The sequence below is a fragment of the Rhinoderma darwinii genome, unplaced genomic scaffold, assembly GCF_050947455.1.
Source record: "Rhinoderma darwinii isolate aRhiDar2 unplaced genomic scaffold, aRhiDar2.hap1 Scaffold_36, whole genome shotgun sequence".
Taxonomy (NCBI): Eukaryota; Metazoa; Chordata; class Amphibia; order Anura; family Rhinodermatidae; genus Rhinoderma; species Rhinoderma darwinii.
Window position 1 is genome coordinate 156,015 of NW_027463465.1, and position 16,161 is coordinate 172,175.

The 16,161-nt window shown below is 31.2% G+C and overlaps 1 protein-coding gene across 1 annotated transcript in view; it reads left to right on the forward strand.

The window, feature by feature from the left end:
- LOC142707566 (fibrinogen C domain-containing protein 1-like) overlaps nucleotides 1-16,161 on the forward strand; it is a 135,083-nt gene that overhangs the window by 116,423 nt on the left and 2,499 nt on the right. The window lies entirely within an intron of this gene.

The window sequence follows — 16,161 nt, forward strand, 5'->3', positions numbered from 1 at the left end:
ATACAAGAATATAACTACTATAATACTGCTCCTATATACAAGACTATAACTACTATAATACTGCCTCTTATATACAAGAATATAACTACTATAATACTGCCCCTATATACAAGAATATATCTACTATAATACTTCCCCCTATATACAAGAATATAACTACTATAATACTGCCTCTTATATACAAGAATATAACTACTATAATACTTCCCCTATATACAAGAATATATCTACTATAATACTGCCCCTATATACAAGAATATAACTACTATAATACTGCCTCTTATATACAAGAATATAACTACTATAATACTGCCCCTATATACAAGAATATATCTACTATAATACTTCCCCCTATATACACGAATATAACTACTATAATACTGCCCCCTATATACAAGAATATAACTACTATAATACTGCCTCTTATATACAAGAATATAACTACTATAATACTGCTCCCTATATACAAGAATATAACTACTATAATACTGTCCCCTATATACAAGAATATAACTACTATAATACTGCTCCTATATACAAGAATATAACTACTATAATACTGCCCCCTATGTACAAGAAAATAACTACTATAATACTGCCCCCTATATACAGGAATATAACTACTATAATACTGCCCCTATATACAAGAATATAACTACTATAATACTGCCCCTATATACAGGAATATAACTACTATAATACTGCTCCTATATACAAGAATATAACTACTATAATACTGCCCCTATATACAAGAATATAACTACTATAATACTGCCCCCCTATATACAAGAATATAACTACTATAATACTGCCCCTATATACAAGAATATATCTACTATAATACTTCCCCCTATATACAAGAATATAACTACTATAATACTGCCTCTTATATACAAGAATATAACTACTATAATACTGCCCCTATATACAAGAATATAACTACTATAATGTCCCTATATACAAGAATATAACTACTATAATACTGCTCTTATATACAAGAATATAACTACTATAATACTGCCTCCTATATACAAGAATATAACTACTATAATACTGCCTCCTATATACAAGAATATAACTACTATAATACTGCCTCCTATATACAAGAATATAAATACTATAATACTGCCTCCTATATACAAGAATATAACTACTATAATACTGCCTCCTATATACAAGAATATAACTACTATAATACTGCCTCCTATATACAAGAATATAACTACTATAATACTGCTCCTATATACAAGAATATAACTACTATAATACTGCTCCTATATACAAGAATATAACTACTATAATACTGCCCCATATACAAGAATATAACTACTATAATACTGCTCCTATATACAAGAATATAACTACTAGAATACTGCCCCTATATACAAGAATATAACTACTATAATACTGCTCCTATATACAAGAATATAACTACTATAATACTGCTCCTATATACAAGAATATAACTACTATAATACTGCTCCTATATACAAGAATATAACTACTATAATACTGCCCCCTATGTACAAGAAAATAACTACTATAATACTGCCCCCTATATACAGGAATATAACTACTATAATACTGCCCCTATATACAAGAATATAACTACTATAATACTGCCCCTATATACAAGAATATAACTACTATAATACTGCTCCTATATACAAGAATATAACTACTATAATACTGCCCCTATATACAAGAATATAACTACTATAATACTGCCCCCCTATATACAAGAATATAACTACTATAATACTGCCCCTATATACAAGAATATAACTACTATAATACTGCCTCATATACAAGAATATAACTACTATAATACTGCCCCTATATACAAGAATATAACTACTATAATGTCCCTATATACAAGAATATAACTACTATAATACTGCTCTTATATACAAGAATATAACTACTATAATACTGCCCCTATATACAAGAATATAACTACTATAATACTGCCTCCTATATACAAGAATATAACTACTATAATACTGCCTCCTATATACAAGAATATAACTACTATAATACTGCCTCCTATATACAAGAATATAAATACTATAATACTGCCTCCTATATACAAGAATATAACTACTATAATACTGCCTCCTATATACAAGAATATAACTACTATAATACTGCTCCTATATACAAGAATATAACTACTATAATACTGCTCCTATATACAAGAATATAACTACTATAATACTGCCCCATATACAAGAATATAACTACTATAATACTGCTCCTATATACAAGAATATAACTACTAGAATACTGCCCCTATATACAAGAATATAACTACTATAATACTGCTCCTATATACAAGAATATAACTACTATAATACTGCTCCTATATACAAGAATATAACTACTATAATACTACCCCTATATACAAGAATATAACTACTATAATACTGCTCCTATATACAAACATATAACTATTATAATACTGCCCCCTACATACAAGAATATAACTACTATAATACTGCCCCTACATACAAGAATATAACTACTATAATACTGCCCCTATATACAAGAATATAACTACTGTAATACTGCCCTATATACAAGAATATAACTACTATAATACTGCCCCTATATACAAGAATATAACTACTATAATACTGCTCCTATATACAAACATATAACTATTATAATACTGCCCCCTATATACAAGAATATAACTACTATAATACTGCCCCTACATACAAGAATATAACTACTATAATACTGCCCCCTATATACAAGAATATAACTATTATAATACTGCTCCTATATACAAGAATATAACTACTATAATACTGCCCCCTATATACAAGAATATAACTACTATAATACTGCTCCTATATACAAGACTATAACTACTATAATACTGCCTCTTATATACAAGAATATAACTACTATAATACTGCCCCTATATACAAGAATATATCTACTATAATACTTCCCCCTATATACAAGAATATAACTACTATAATACTGCCTCTTATATACAAGAATATAACTACTATAATACTGCCCCTATATACAAGAATATATCTACTATAATACTGCCCCTATATACAAGAATAACTACTATAATACTGCCTCTTATATACAAGAATATAACTACTATAATACTGCCCCTATATACAAGAATATATCTACTATAATACTTCCCCCTATATACACGAATATAACTACTATAATACTGCCCCCTATATACAAGAATATAACTACTATAATACTGCCTCTTATATACAAGAATATAACTACTATAATACTGCTCCCTATATACAAGAATATAACTACTATAATACTGTCCCCTATATACAAGAATATAACTACTATAATACTGCTCCTATATACAAGAATATAACTACTATAATACTGCCCCCTATATACAAGAATATAACTACAATAATACTGCTCCTATATACAAGAATATAACTACTATAATACTGCTCCTATATACAAGAATATAACTACTATAATACTGCCCCCTATGTACAAGAATATAACTACTATAATACTGCTCCTATATACAAGAATATAACTACTATAATACTGCCCCCTATATACAAGAATATAACTACTATAATACTGCTCCTATATACAAGAATATAACTACTATAATACTGCCCCCTATATACAAGAATATAACTACTATAATACTGCTCCTATATACAAGAATATAACTACTATAATACTGCCCCTATATACAATAATATAACTACTATAATACTGTCCCTATATACAAGAATATAACTACTATAATACTGCTCTTATATACAAGAATATAACTACTATAATACTGCCCCTATATACAAGAATATAACTACTATAATACTGCCTCCTATATACAAGAATATAACTACTATAATACTGCCTCCTATATACAAGAATATAAATACTATAATACTGCCTCCTATATACAAGAATATAACTACTATAATACTGCCTCCTATATACAAGAATATAACTACTATAATACTGCTCCTATATACAAGAATATAACTACTATAATACTGCCCCTATATACAAGAATATAACTACTATAATACTGCTCCTATATACAAGAATATAACTACTATAATACTGCCCCTATATACAAGAATATAACTACTATAATACTGCTCCTATATACAAGAATATAACTACTATAATACTGCTCCTATATACAAGAATATAACTACTATAATACTGCCCCTATATACAAGAATATAACTACTATAATACTGCTCCTATATACAAACATATAACTATTATAATACTGCTCCTATATACAAGAATATAACTACTATAATACTGCCCCTATATACAAGAATATAACTACTATAATACTGCTCCTATATACAAACATATAACTATTATAATACTGCTCCTATATACAATAATATAACTACTATAATACTGCCCCCTATATACAAGAATATAACTACTATAATACTGCCCCCTATGTACAAGAAAATAACTACTATAATACTGCCCCCTATATACAGGAATATAACTACTATAATACTGCCCCTATATACAAGAATATAACTACTATAATACTGCCCCTATATACAAGAATATAACTACTATAATACTGCTCCTATATACAAGAATATAACTACTATAATACTGCCCCCCTATATACAAGAATATAACTACTATAATACTGCCCCTATATACAAGAATATATCTACTATAATACTTCCCCCTATATACAAGAATATAACTACTATAATACTGCCTCTTATATACAAGAATATAACTACTATAATACTGCCCCTATATACAAGAATATATCTACTATAATACTGCCCCTATATACAAGAATATAACTACTATAATACTGCCTCTTATATACAAGAATATAACTACTATAATACTGCCCCTATATACAAGAATATATCTACTATAATACTTCCCCCTATATACAAGAATATAACTACTATAATACTGCCTCTTATATACAAGAATATAACTACTATAATACTGCTCCCTATATACAAGAATATAACTACTATAATACTTCCCCCTATATACAAGAATATAACTACTATAATACTGCTTCTATATACAAGAATATAACTACTATAATACTGCCCCCTATATACAAGAATATAACTACTATAATACTGCCCCATATATACAAGAATATAACTACTATAATACTGCCCCCTATATACAAGAATATAACTATTATAATACTGCTCCTATATACAAGAATATAACTACTATAATACTGCCCCTATATACAAGAATATAACTACTATAATACTGCTCCTATATACAAGACTATAACTACTATAATACTGCCTCTTATATACAAGAATATAACTACTATAATACTGCCCCTATATACAAGAATATATCTACTATAATACTTCCCCCTATATACAAGAATATAACTACTATAATACTGCTCCTATATACAAGAATATATCTACTATAATACTGCCCCTATATACAAGAATATAACTACTATAATACTGCCTCTTATATACAAGAATATAACTACTATAATACTGCCCCTATATACAAGAATATATCTACTATAATACTTCCCCCTATATACACGAATATAACTACTATAATACTGCCCCCTATATACAAGAATATAACTACTATAATACTGCCTCTTATATACAAGAATATAACTACTATAATACTGCTCCCTATATACAAGAATATAACTACTATAATACTGTCCCCTATATACAAGAATATAACTACTATAATACTGCTCCTATATAGAAGAATATAACTACTATAATACTGCCCCCTATGTACAAGAAAATAACTACTATAATACTGCCCCCTATATACAGGAATATAACTACTATAATACTGCCCCTATATACAAGAATATAACTACTATAATACTGCTCCTATATACAAGAATATAACTACTATAATACTGCCCCTATATACAAGAATATAACTACTATAATACTGCCCCCCTATATACAAGAATATAACTACTATAATACTGCCCCTATATACAAGAATATATCTACTATAATACTTCCCCCTATATACAAGAATATAACTACTATAATACTGCCTCTTATATACAAGAATATAACTACTATAATACTGCCCCTATATACAAGAATATAACTACTATAATGTCCCTATATACAAGAATATAACTACTATAATACTGCTCTTATATACAAGAATATAACTACTATAATACTGCCCCTATATACAAGAATATAACTACTATAATACTGCCTCCTATATACAAGAATATAACTACTATAATACTGCCTCCTATATACAAGAATATAACTACTATAATACTGCCTCCTATATACAAGAATATAAATACTATAATACTGCCTCCTATATACAAGAATATAACTACTATAATACTGCCTCCTATATACAAGAATATAACTACTATAATACTGCTCCTATATACAAGAATATAACTACTATAATACTGCTCCTATATACAAGAATATAACTACTATAATACTGCCCCATATACAAGAATATAACTACTATAATACTGCTCCTATATACAAGAATATAACTACTATAATACTGCCCCTATATACAAGAATATAACTACTATAATACTGCTCCTATATACAAGAATATAACTACTATAATACTGCTCCTATATACAAGAATATAACTACTATAATACTACCCCTATATACAAGAATATAACTACTATAATACTGCTCCTATATACAAACATATAACTATTATAATACTGCCCCCTACATACAAGAATATAACTACTATAATACTGCCCCTACATACAAGAATATAACTACTATAATACTGCCCCTATATACAAGAATATAACTACTGTAATACTGCCCTATATACAAGAATATAACTACTATAATACTGCCCCTATATACAAGAATATAACTACTATAATACTGCTCCTATATACAAACATATAACTATTATAATACTGCCCCCTATATACAAGAATATAACTACTATAATACTGCCCCTACATACAAGAATATAACTACTATAATACTGCCCCTATATACAAGAATATAACTATTATAATACTGCTCCTATATACAAGAATATAACTACTATAATACTGCCCCCTATATACAAGAATATAACTACTATAATACTGCTCCTATATACAAGACTATAACTACTATAATACTGCCTCTTATATACAAGAATATAACTACTATAATACTGCCCCTATATACAAGAATATATCTACTATAATACTGCCCCTATATACAAGAATAACTACTATAATACTGCCTCTTATATACAAGAATATAACTACTATAATACTGCCCCTATATACAAGAATATATCTACTATAATACTTCCCCCTATATACACGAATATAACTACTATAATACTGCCCCCTATATACAAGAATATAACTACTATAATACTGCCTCTTATATACAAGAATATAACTACTATAATACTGCTCCCTATATACAAGAATATAACTACTATAATACTGTCCCCTATATACAAGAATATAACTACTATAATACTGCTCCTATATACAAGAATATAACTACTATAATACTGCCCCCTATATACAAGAATATAACTACAATAATACTGCTCCTATATACAAGAATATAACTACTATAATACTGCTCCTATATACAAGAATATAACTACTATAATACTGCCCCCTATGTACAAGAATATAACTACTATAATACTGCTCCTATATACAAGAATATAACTACTATAATACTGCCCCCTATATACAAGAATATAACTACTATAATACTGCTCCTATATACAAGAATATAACTACTATAATACTGCCCCCTATATACAAGAATATAACTACTATAATACTGCTCCTATATACAAGAATATAACTACTATAATACTGCCCCTATATACAAGAATATAACTACTATAATACTGTCCCTATATACAATAATATAACTACTATAATACTGCTCTTATATACAAGAATATAACTACTATAATACTGCCCCTATATACAAGAATATAACTACTATAATACTGCCTCCTATATACAAGAATATAACTACTATAATACTGCCTCCTATATACAAGAATATAACTACTATAATACTGCTCCTATATACAAGAATATAACTACTATAATACTGCCCCTATATACAAGAATATAACTACTATAATACTGCTCCTATATAGAAGAATATAACTACTATAATACTGCCCCTATATACAAGAATATAACTACTATAATACTGCTCCTATATACAAGAATATAACTACTATAATACTGCTCCTATATACAAGAATATAACTACTATAATACTGCCCCTATATACAAGAATATAACTACTATAATACTGCTCCTATATACAAACATATAACTATTATAATACTGCTCCTATATACAAGAATATAACTACTATAATACTGCCCCTATATACAAGAATATAACTACTATAATACTGCTCCTATATACAAACATATAACTATTATAATACTGCTCCTATATACAATAATATAACTACTATAATACTGCCCCCTATATACAAGAATATAACTACTATAATACTGCCCCCTATGTACAAGAAAATAACTACTATAATACTGCCCCCTATATACAGGAATATAACTACTATAATACTGCCCCTATATACAAGAATATAACTACTATAATACTGCCCCTATATACAAGAATATAACTACTATAATACTGCTCCTATATACAAGAATATAACTACTATAATACTGCCCCCCTATATACAAGAATATAACTACTATAATACTGCCCCTATATACAAGAATATATCTACTATAATACTTCCCCCTATATACAAGAATATAACTACTATAATACTGCCTCTTATATACAAGAATATAACTACTATAATACTGCCCCTATATACAAAAATATATCTACTATAATACTGCCCCTATATACAAGAATATAACTACTATAATACTGCCTCTTATATACAAGAATATAACTACTATAATACTGCCCCTATATACAAGAATATATCTACTATAATACTTCCCCCTATATACAAGAATATAACTACTATAATACTGCCTCTTATATACAAGAATATAACTACTATAATACTGCTCCCTATATACAAGAATATAACTACTATAATACTTCCCCCTATATACAAGAATATAACTACTATAATACTGCTTCTATATACAAGAATATAACTACTATAATACTGCCCCCTATATACAAGAATATAACTACTATAATACTGCCCCATATATACAAGAATATAACTACTATAATACTGCCCCCTATATACAAGAATATAACTATTATAATACTGCTCCTATATACAAGAATATAACTACTATAATACTTCCCCTATATACAAGAATATAACTACTATAATACTGCTCCTATATACAAGACTATAACTACTATAATACTGCCTCTTATATACAAGAATATAACTACTATAATACTGCCCCTATATACAAGAATATATCTACTATAATACTTCCCCCTATATACAAGAATATAACTACTATAATACTGCTCCTATATACAAGAATATATCTACTATAATACTGCCCCTATATACAAGAATATAACTACTATAATACTGCCTCTTATATACAAGAATATAACTACTATAATACTGCCCCTATATACAAGAATATATCTACTATAATACTTCCCCCTATATACACGAATATAACTACTATAATACTGCCCCCTATATACAAGAATATAACTACTATAATACTGCCTCTTATATACAAGAATATAACTACTATAATACTGCTCCCTATATACAAGAATATAACTACTATAATACTGTCCCCTATATACAAGAATATAACTACTATAATACTGCTCCTATATACAAGAATATAACTACTATAATACTGCCCCCTATGTACAAGAAAATAACTACTATAATACTGCCCCCTATATACAGGAATATAACTACTATAATACTGCCCCTATATACAAGAATATAACTACTATAATACTGCCCCTATATACAAGAATATAACTACTATAATACTGCTCCTATATACAAGAATATAACTACTATAATACTGCCCCCCTATATACAAGAATATAACTACTATAATACTGCCCCTATATACAAGAATATATCTACTATAATACTTCCCCCTATATACAAGAATATAACTACTATAATACTGCCTCTTATATACAAGAATATAACTACTATAATACTGCCCCTATATACAAGAATATATCTACTATAATACTGCCCCTATATACAAGAATATAACTACTATAATACTGCCTCTTATATACAAGAATATAACTACTATAATACTGCCCCTATATACAAGAATATATCTACTATAATACTTCCCCCTATATACAAGAATATAACTACTATAATACTGCCTCTTATATACAAGAATATAACTACTATAATACTGCTCCCTATATACAAGAATATAACTACTATAATACTTCCCCCTATATACAAGAATATAACTACTATAATACTGCTCCCTATATACAAGAATATAACTACTATAATACTGCCTCTTATATACAAGAATATAACTACTATAATACTGCTCCCTATATACAAGAATATAACTACTATAATACTGTCCCCTATATACAAGAATATAACTACTATAATACTGCTCCTATATACAAGAATATAACTACTATAATACTGCCCCCTATGTACAAGAAAAAAACTACTATAATACTGCCCCCTATATACAGGAATATAACTACTATAATACTGCCCCTATATACAAGAATATAACTACTATAATACTGACCCTATATACAAGAATATAAATACTATAATACCGCCCCTATATACAAGAATATAACTACTATAATACTGCTCCTATACACAAGAATATAACTACTATAATACTGCCCCCTATGTACAAGAATATAACTACTATAATACTTCCCCCATATACAAGAATATAAATACTATAATACCGCCCCTATATACAAGAATATAACTACTATAATACTGCTACTATATACAAGAATATAACTACTATAATACTGCTCCTATACACAAGAATATAACTACTATAATACTGTCTCTATAAACAAGAATATAACTACTATAATACTGCCCCCATATACAAGAATATAACTACTATAATACTGCCCCCTATATACAAGAATATAACTACTATAATACTGTCTCTATAAACAAGAATATAACTACTATAATACTGCACCTATATACAATATAACTACTATAATACTGCCCCCATATACAAGACTATAACTACTATAATACTGCCCCTATATATAAGAATATAACTACTATAATACTGCTCCCTATATACAAGAATATATCTACTATAATACTGCCCCCTATATACAAGAATATAACTACTATAATACTGCCCCCTATATACAAGAATATAACTACTATAATACTGCCCCCTATATACAAGAATATAACTACTATAATACTGCTCCCTATATACAAGAATATAACTACTATAATACTGCTCCTATATACAAGAATATAACTACTATAATACTGCTCCTATATACAAGAATATAACTACAATAATACTGCTCCTATATACAAAAATATAACTACTATAATACTGCTCCTATATACAAGAATATAACTACTATAATACTGCTCCCTATATACAAGAATATAACTACTATAATACTGCTCCTATATACAAGAATATAACTACTATAATACTTTCCCCTATATACAAGAATATAACTACTATAATACTGCTCCTATATACAAGAATATAACTACTATAATACTGCCCCTATATACAAGAATATAACTACTATAATACTGCTCCTATATACAAGAATATAACTACTATAATACTGTCCCTATAAACAAGAATATAACTACTATAATACTGCCCCCTATATACAAGAATATAACTACTATAATACTGCCCCCTATATACAAGAATATAACTACTATAATACTGCTCCTATATACAAGAATATAACTACTATAATACTGCCTCCTATATACAAGAATATAACTACTATAATACTGCCCCCCTATATACAAGAATATAACTACTATAATACTGCCTCTATATACAAGAATATAACTACTATAATACTGCCCCCTATATACAAGAATATAACTACTATAATACTGCCCTTATATACAAGAATATAACTACTATAATACTGCTCCTATATACAAGAATATAACTACTATAATACTGCCCCTATATACAAGAATATAACTACTATAATACTGCCCCTATATACAAGAATATAACTACTATAATACTGCCCCCTATATACAAGAATATAACTACTATAATACTGCCCCCTATATACCAGAATATAACTACTATAATACTGCTCCCTAAATACAAGAATATAACTACTATAATACTGCTCCTATATACAAGACTACAACTACTATAATACTGCCCCTATATACAAGAATATAACTACTATAATACTGCCCCTTATATACAAGAATATAACTACTATAATACTGCTCCTATATACAAGACTACAACTACTATAATACTGCCCCTATATACAAGAATATAACTACTATAATACTGCCCCTTATATACAAGAATATAACTACTATAATACTGCTCCTATATACAAGAATATAACTACTATAATACTGCCCCCTATATACAAGAATATAACTACTATAATACTGCTACTATGTACAAGAATATAACTACTATAATACTGCTCCCTATATACAAGAATATAACTACTATAATACTGCCCCCTATATACAAGAATAGAACTACTATAATACTGCTCCTATATACAAGAATATATCTACTATAATACTGCTCCTATATACAAGAATATAACTACTATAATACTGCTCCTATATACAAGAATATATCTACTATAATACTGCTCCTATATACAAGAATATAACTACTATAATACTGCTACTATATACAAGAATATAACTACTATAATACTGCTCCCTATATACAAGAATATAACTACTATAATACTGCCCCCTATATACAAGAATATATCTACTATAATACTGCTCCTATATACAAGAATATAACTACTATAATACTGCCCCCTATATACAATATAACTACTATAATACTGCCCCCTATATACAAGAATATAACTACTATAATACTGCCCCCTATATACAATATAACTACTATAATACTGCCCCCTATATACAAGAATATAACTACTATCATACTGCTCCTATATACAAGAATATAACTACTATAATACTGCCCCTATATACAAGAATATAACTACTATAATACTGCCCCTATATACAAGAATATAACTACTATAATACTGCCCCCTATATACAAGAATATAACTACTATAATACTGCTCCTATATACAAGAATATAACTACTATAATACTGCCCCCTATATACAAGAATATAACTACTATAATATTGCCCCCTTAGGCATAAAAAAAAATATCTGAACATATAAATGAATTTGGACACCTGGATTTTCCTGCGGTTTGCTGACTGTTTCCGTCTTGCTGACATTTTCCTTTTTGCTTGCGGTGGTTTTCTAGTCCTGAGGTTGGTGATGTAGCAGAGATGAAGCAGCGCTTTGGTTGTTTGTTACTGGATCAATGTGAGGGGAACGGTCTTGGATTACTAATATCGGAGGACTTGTTGCCGCGGCGATCTGATCAATACTGAGAATTAATATAGAAGCTGCTGAGACGACTGAGGGAATATAACACTGTACAGAGGATGGAGTAGACCCGCCGCTACCTGATCGGATCTTCCCGGCAGTTCTGTCTATAAACCGTGAGATGTGGAGAATCTTTAGTGACATTCGTGTAATAAGGAATCGCATAAATAACTTACTGGAATGGCGCACAGCTCCTCGCGGGGGGGGGGGGGGGGGGGTCAGAATTCCACGTCACTTATAGCTGTACTGGATCCATTCACCATCCACATCAATGTCCACACTTATCCGCCACTAGTCCGGCCAGGCAGGATGTAGATATTGATGTGGATGACATCACGGCATTGGACCATGTGTCTCAGTAGTGCAGCCTCACCCCGTTATCCTCTTTCCAGTGGGGAGAGGCCGGCCTGTTGCCCCCTCTTTGGCGGTGGACCTAGCGATCCCCACAAGAGCCACCACCATTACTACAATAGCGTAAATGATTGCCACCGCTTAGTAAAAAGACGGGGTAACATAATTATTCATAAAGGAGTCAGAACATTTTTGCTGGAGTTCCCCTTTAAGTTGACTTGTTACATTGTGTCTGCTTTATGTTACGTTACAGTCGTCAGGGTGACGCCGGCAGCATGGCTGATACAGGTGTGAGCTGGTAAGATGCGCGCCGCATGGCTCGCCGTCCTCCAGGAGCAACACATCAGATACGGGTGACGTGGACGGAGTTCTTACCAACGTCCTGAAGATTCTGCTGCGTTGCGAGGGCTTCCTGGGATTTGCGGAAAATCTTGTCTATGGTGGGACCGCTCTACTCTACTGCACTCATCCCATCTCTTATAGACCGCGCCGGTCATGGGGTCAATCGCCAAGGTTAAAGCTCATCTCAAGGGTCCGCTGGACGGAAGAGGTGGAGGTCCGGCCGAGATACAAAGGGTTAAAGGGGGGTCTCCAGTTGTATGTAAAAAAAAAAAGCTTAATCATTGTATGATATGTTCTGCAATTGTTTTTTAATTCATCACCATTTTCAAGATCTCTGCTTGTGGTCAGTGAACAGGACGATTTTTGGGCTAAAACCCATACAGACCTAATACTTCACAGCTGAGGGTTTGTTACGACTGTATCCAGTCTAATCAGTCCTCTGTGAGCTGAATACATAGGCAGCATAAATCTCTCTCCTGTCCTGATCGTTTGTTACAATGTATCAGTGCAGGTAAAATGTATCCGGACTGTATAACTCACGGATTTGTCTGGACTGGATACAATTGTAACAAACCGTCAGCTGTGGGAAGTATTATTTCTGTATGTGTTTTAACCAGGGGGGTAAAATGACATTCACTGACAGCAAGCAGAGGTCTTGAATATGTGAGGCATTGAACCACAGTGTACTAGAAAGCTGCAGGAGCGGTCATTATCCGGTGATGAAGCTTATTGACAGGCCGCCGCTCGGTTATTATCGCCTCCGTTATCTCGCTGCGCCAGAAATTTTCATTTTCAATAAGATTTTAATTAAATGTAATGAAATTATCTTAAACGAGCGGAAAAATGTCATTCTGAAGATTGTTCCAGCCCAGACTTCCCAACGTGGATCACGGTCATGGATTTCTATATATAGGGTTTCTCGCCTACTAGGAAAGCTGCGTGGAGACCAATATGGTCACCCAGCTTTCCTTGGGTCCTGATAGGCCAGTTTAGTGACATGGAGAAGGGGGATGTAACTAGTATAACTTGGCAAATCAGCCGTTCACACTTCTGGGAAAGTTGGGTAACACATTCTGTGGGAGCAGACACATTAGTCGTCACCCAGCTTTCCTAGAAACAGATATGGCTGAATAGAAGATGACTATGACGACCTGTTCTCATTCCAATCAGAGGGAGCCTACCATGACCCCCTCATAATATAATAGGTAGGAGTGGGTGACCTCAGTGAAGGTTTCACAGCAGCACAGAGTTTTTCTGGAGAGGAGTGAGCTGACCATGTGGGAGGTCACAGGCTGAGAGTTACACAATGAAACAGAGCCCCGTGGAGTACAGAGTATTTCAGGAGAAGAATGTGCTGACCTTGTGGAAGTTTACAGACTAAGAGTGACAAAGTGGGAGGAGCAAGGTATCCAGCAGCACAGAGTATTTCAGGAGAAGATTGTGCTGACCTTGTGGAAGTTTACAGACTAAGAGTGACAAAGTGGGAGGAGCAAGGTATCCAGCAGCACAGAGTATTTCAGGAGAGGAGGGGGCTGATCTTGTGGGAGGTCACAGGCTGAGAGTGACAAAGTGGGAGGAGCAAGGTATCCAGCAGCACAGAGTATTTCAGGAGAGGAGGGGGCTGATCTTGTGGGAGGTCACAGGCTGAGAGTTACATAGTGGAAGGAGAAGGGTCCCCAGCAGTGCAGAGTATTTCAGGAGAGGCGTGTGCTGATCTTGAGGGAGGTCACAGACTCAGTTACAAGGTGGGAGAAGCAGGGTCCCCAGCAGCACAGAGTATTTCAGGTAGACAGGCCGTGAAGACAGTCTTACGTGCCTTTTCAGCTGAGTGTTGTTCACTTCCGTGTGCGGTTTGCGTGTAGAACGAGCCGCACACGGACTAAACA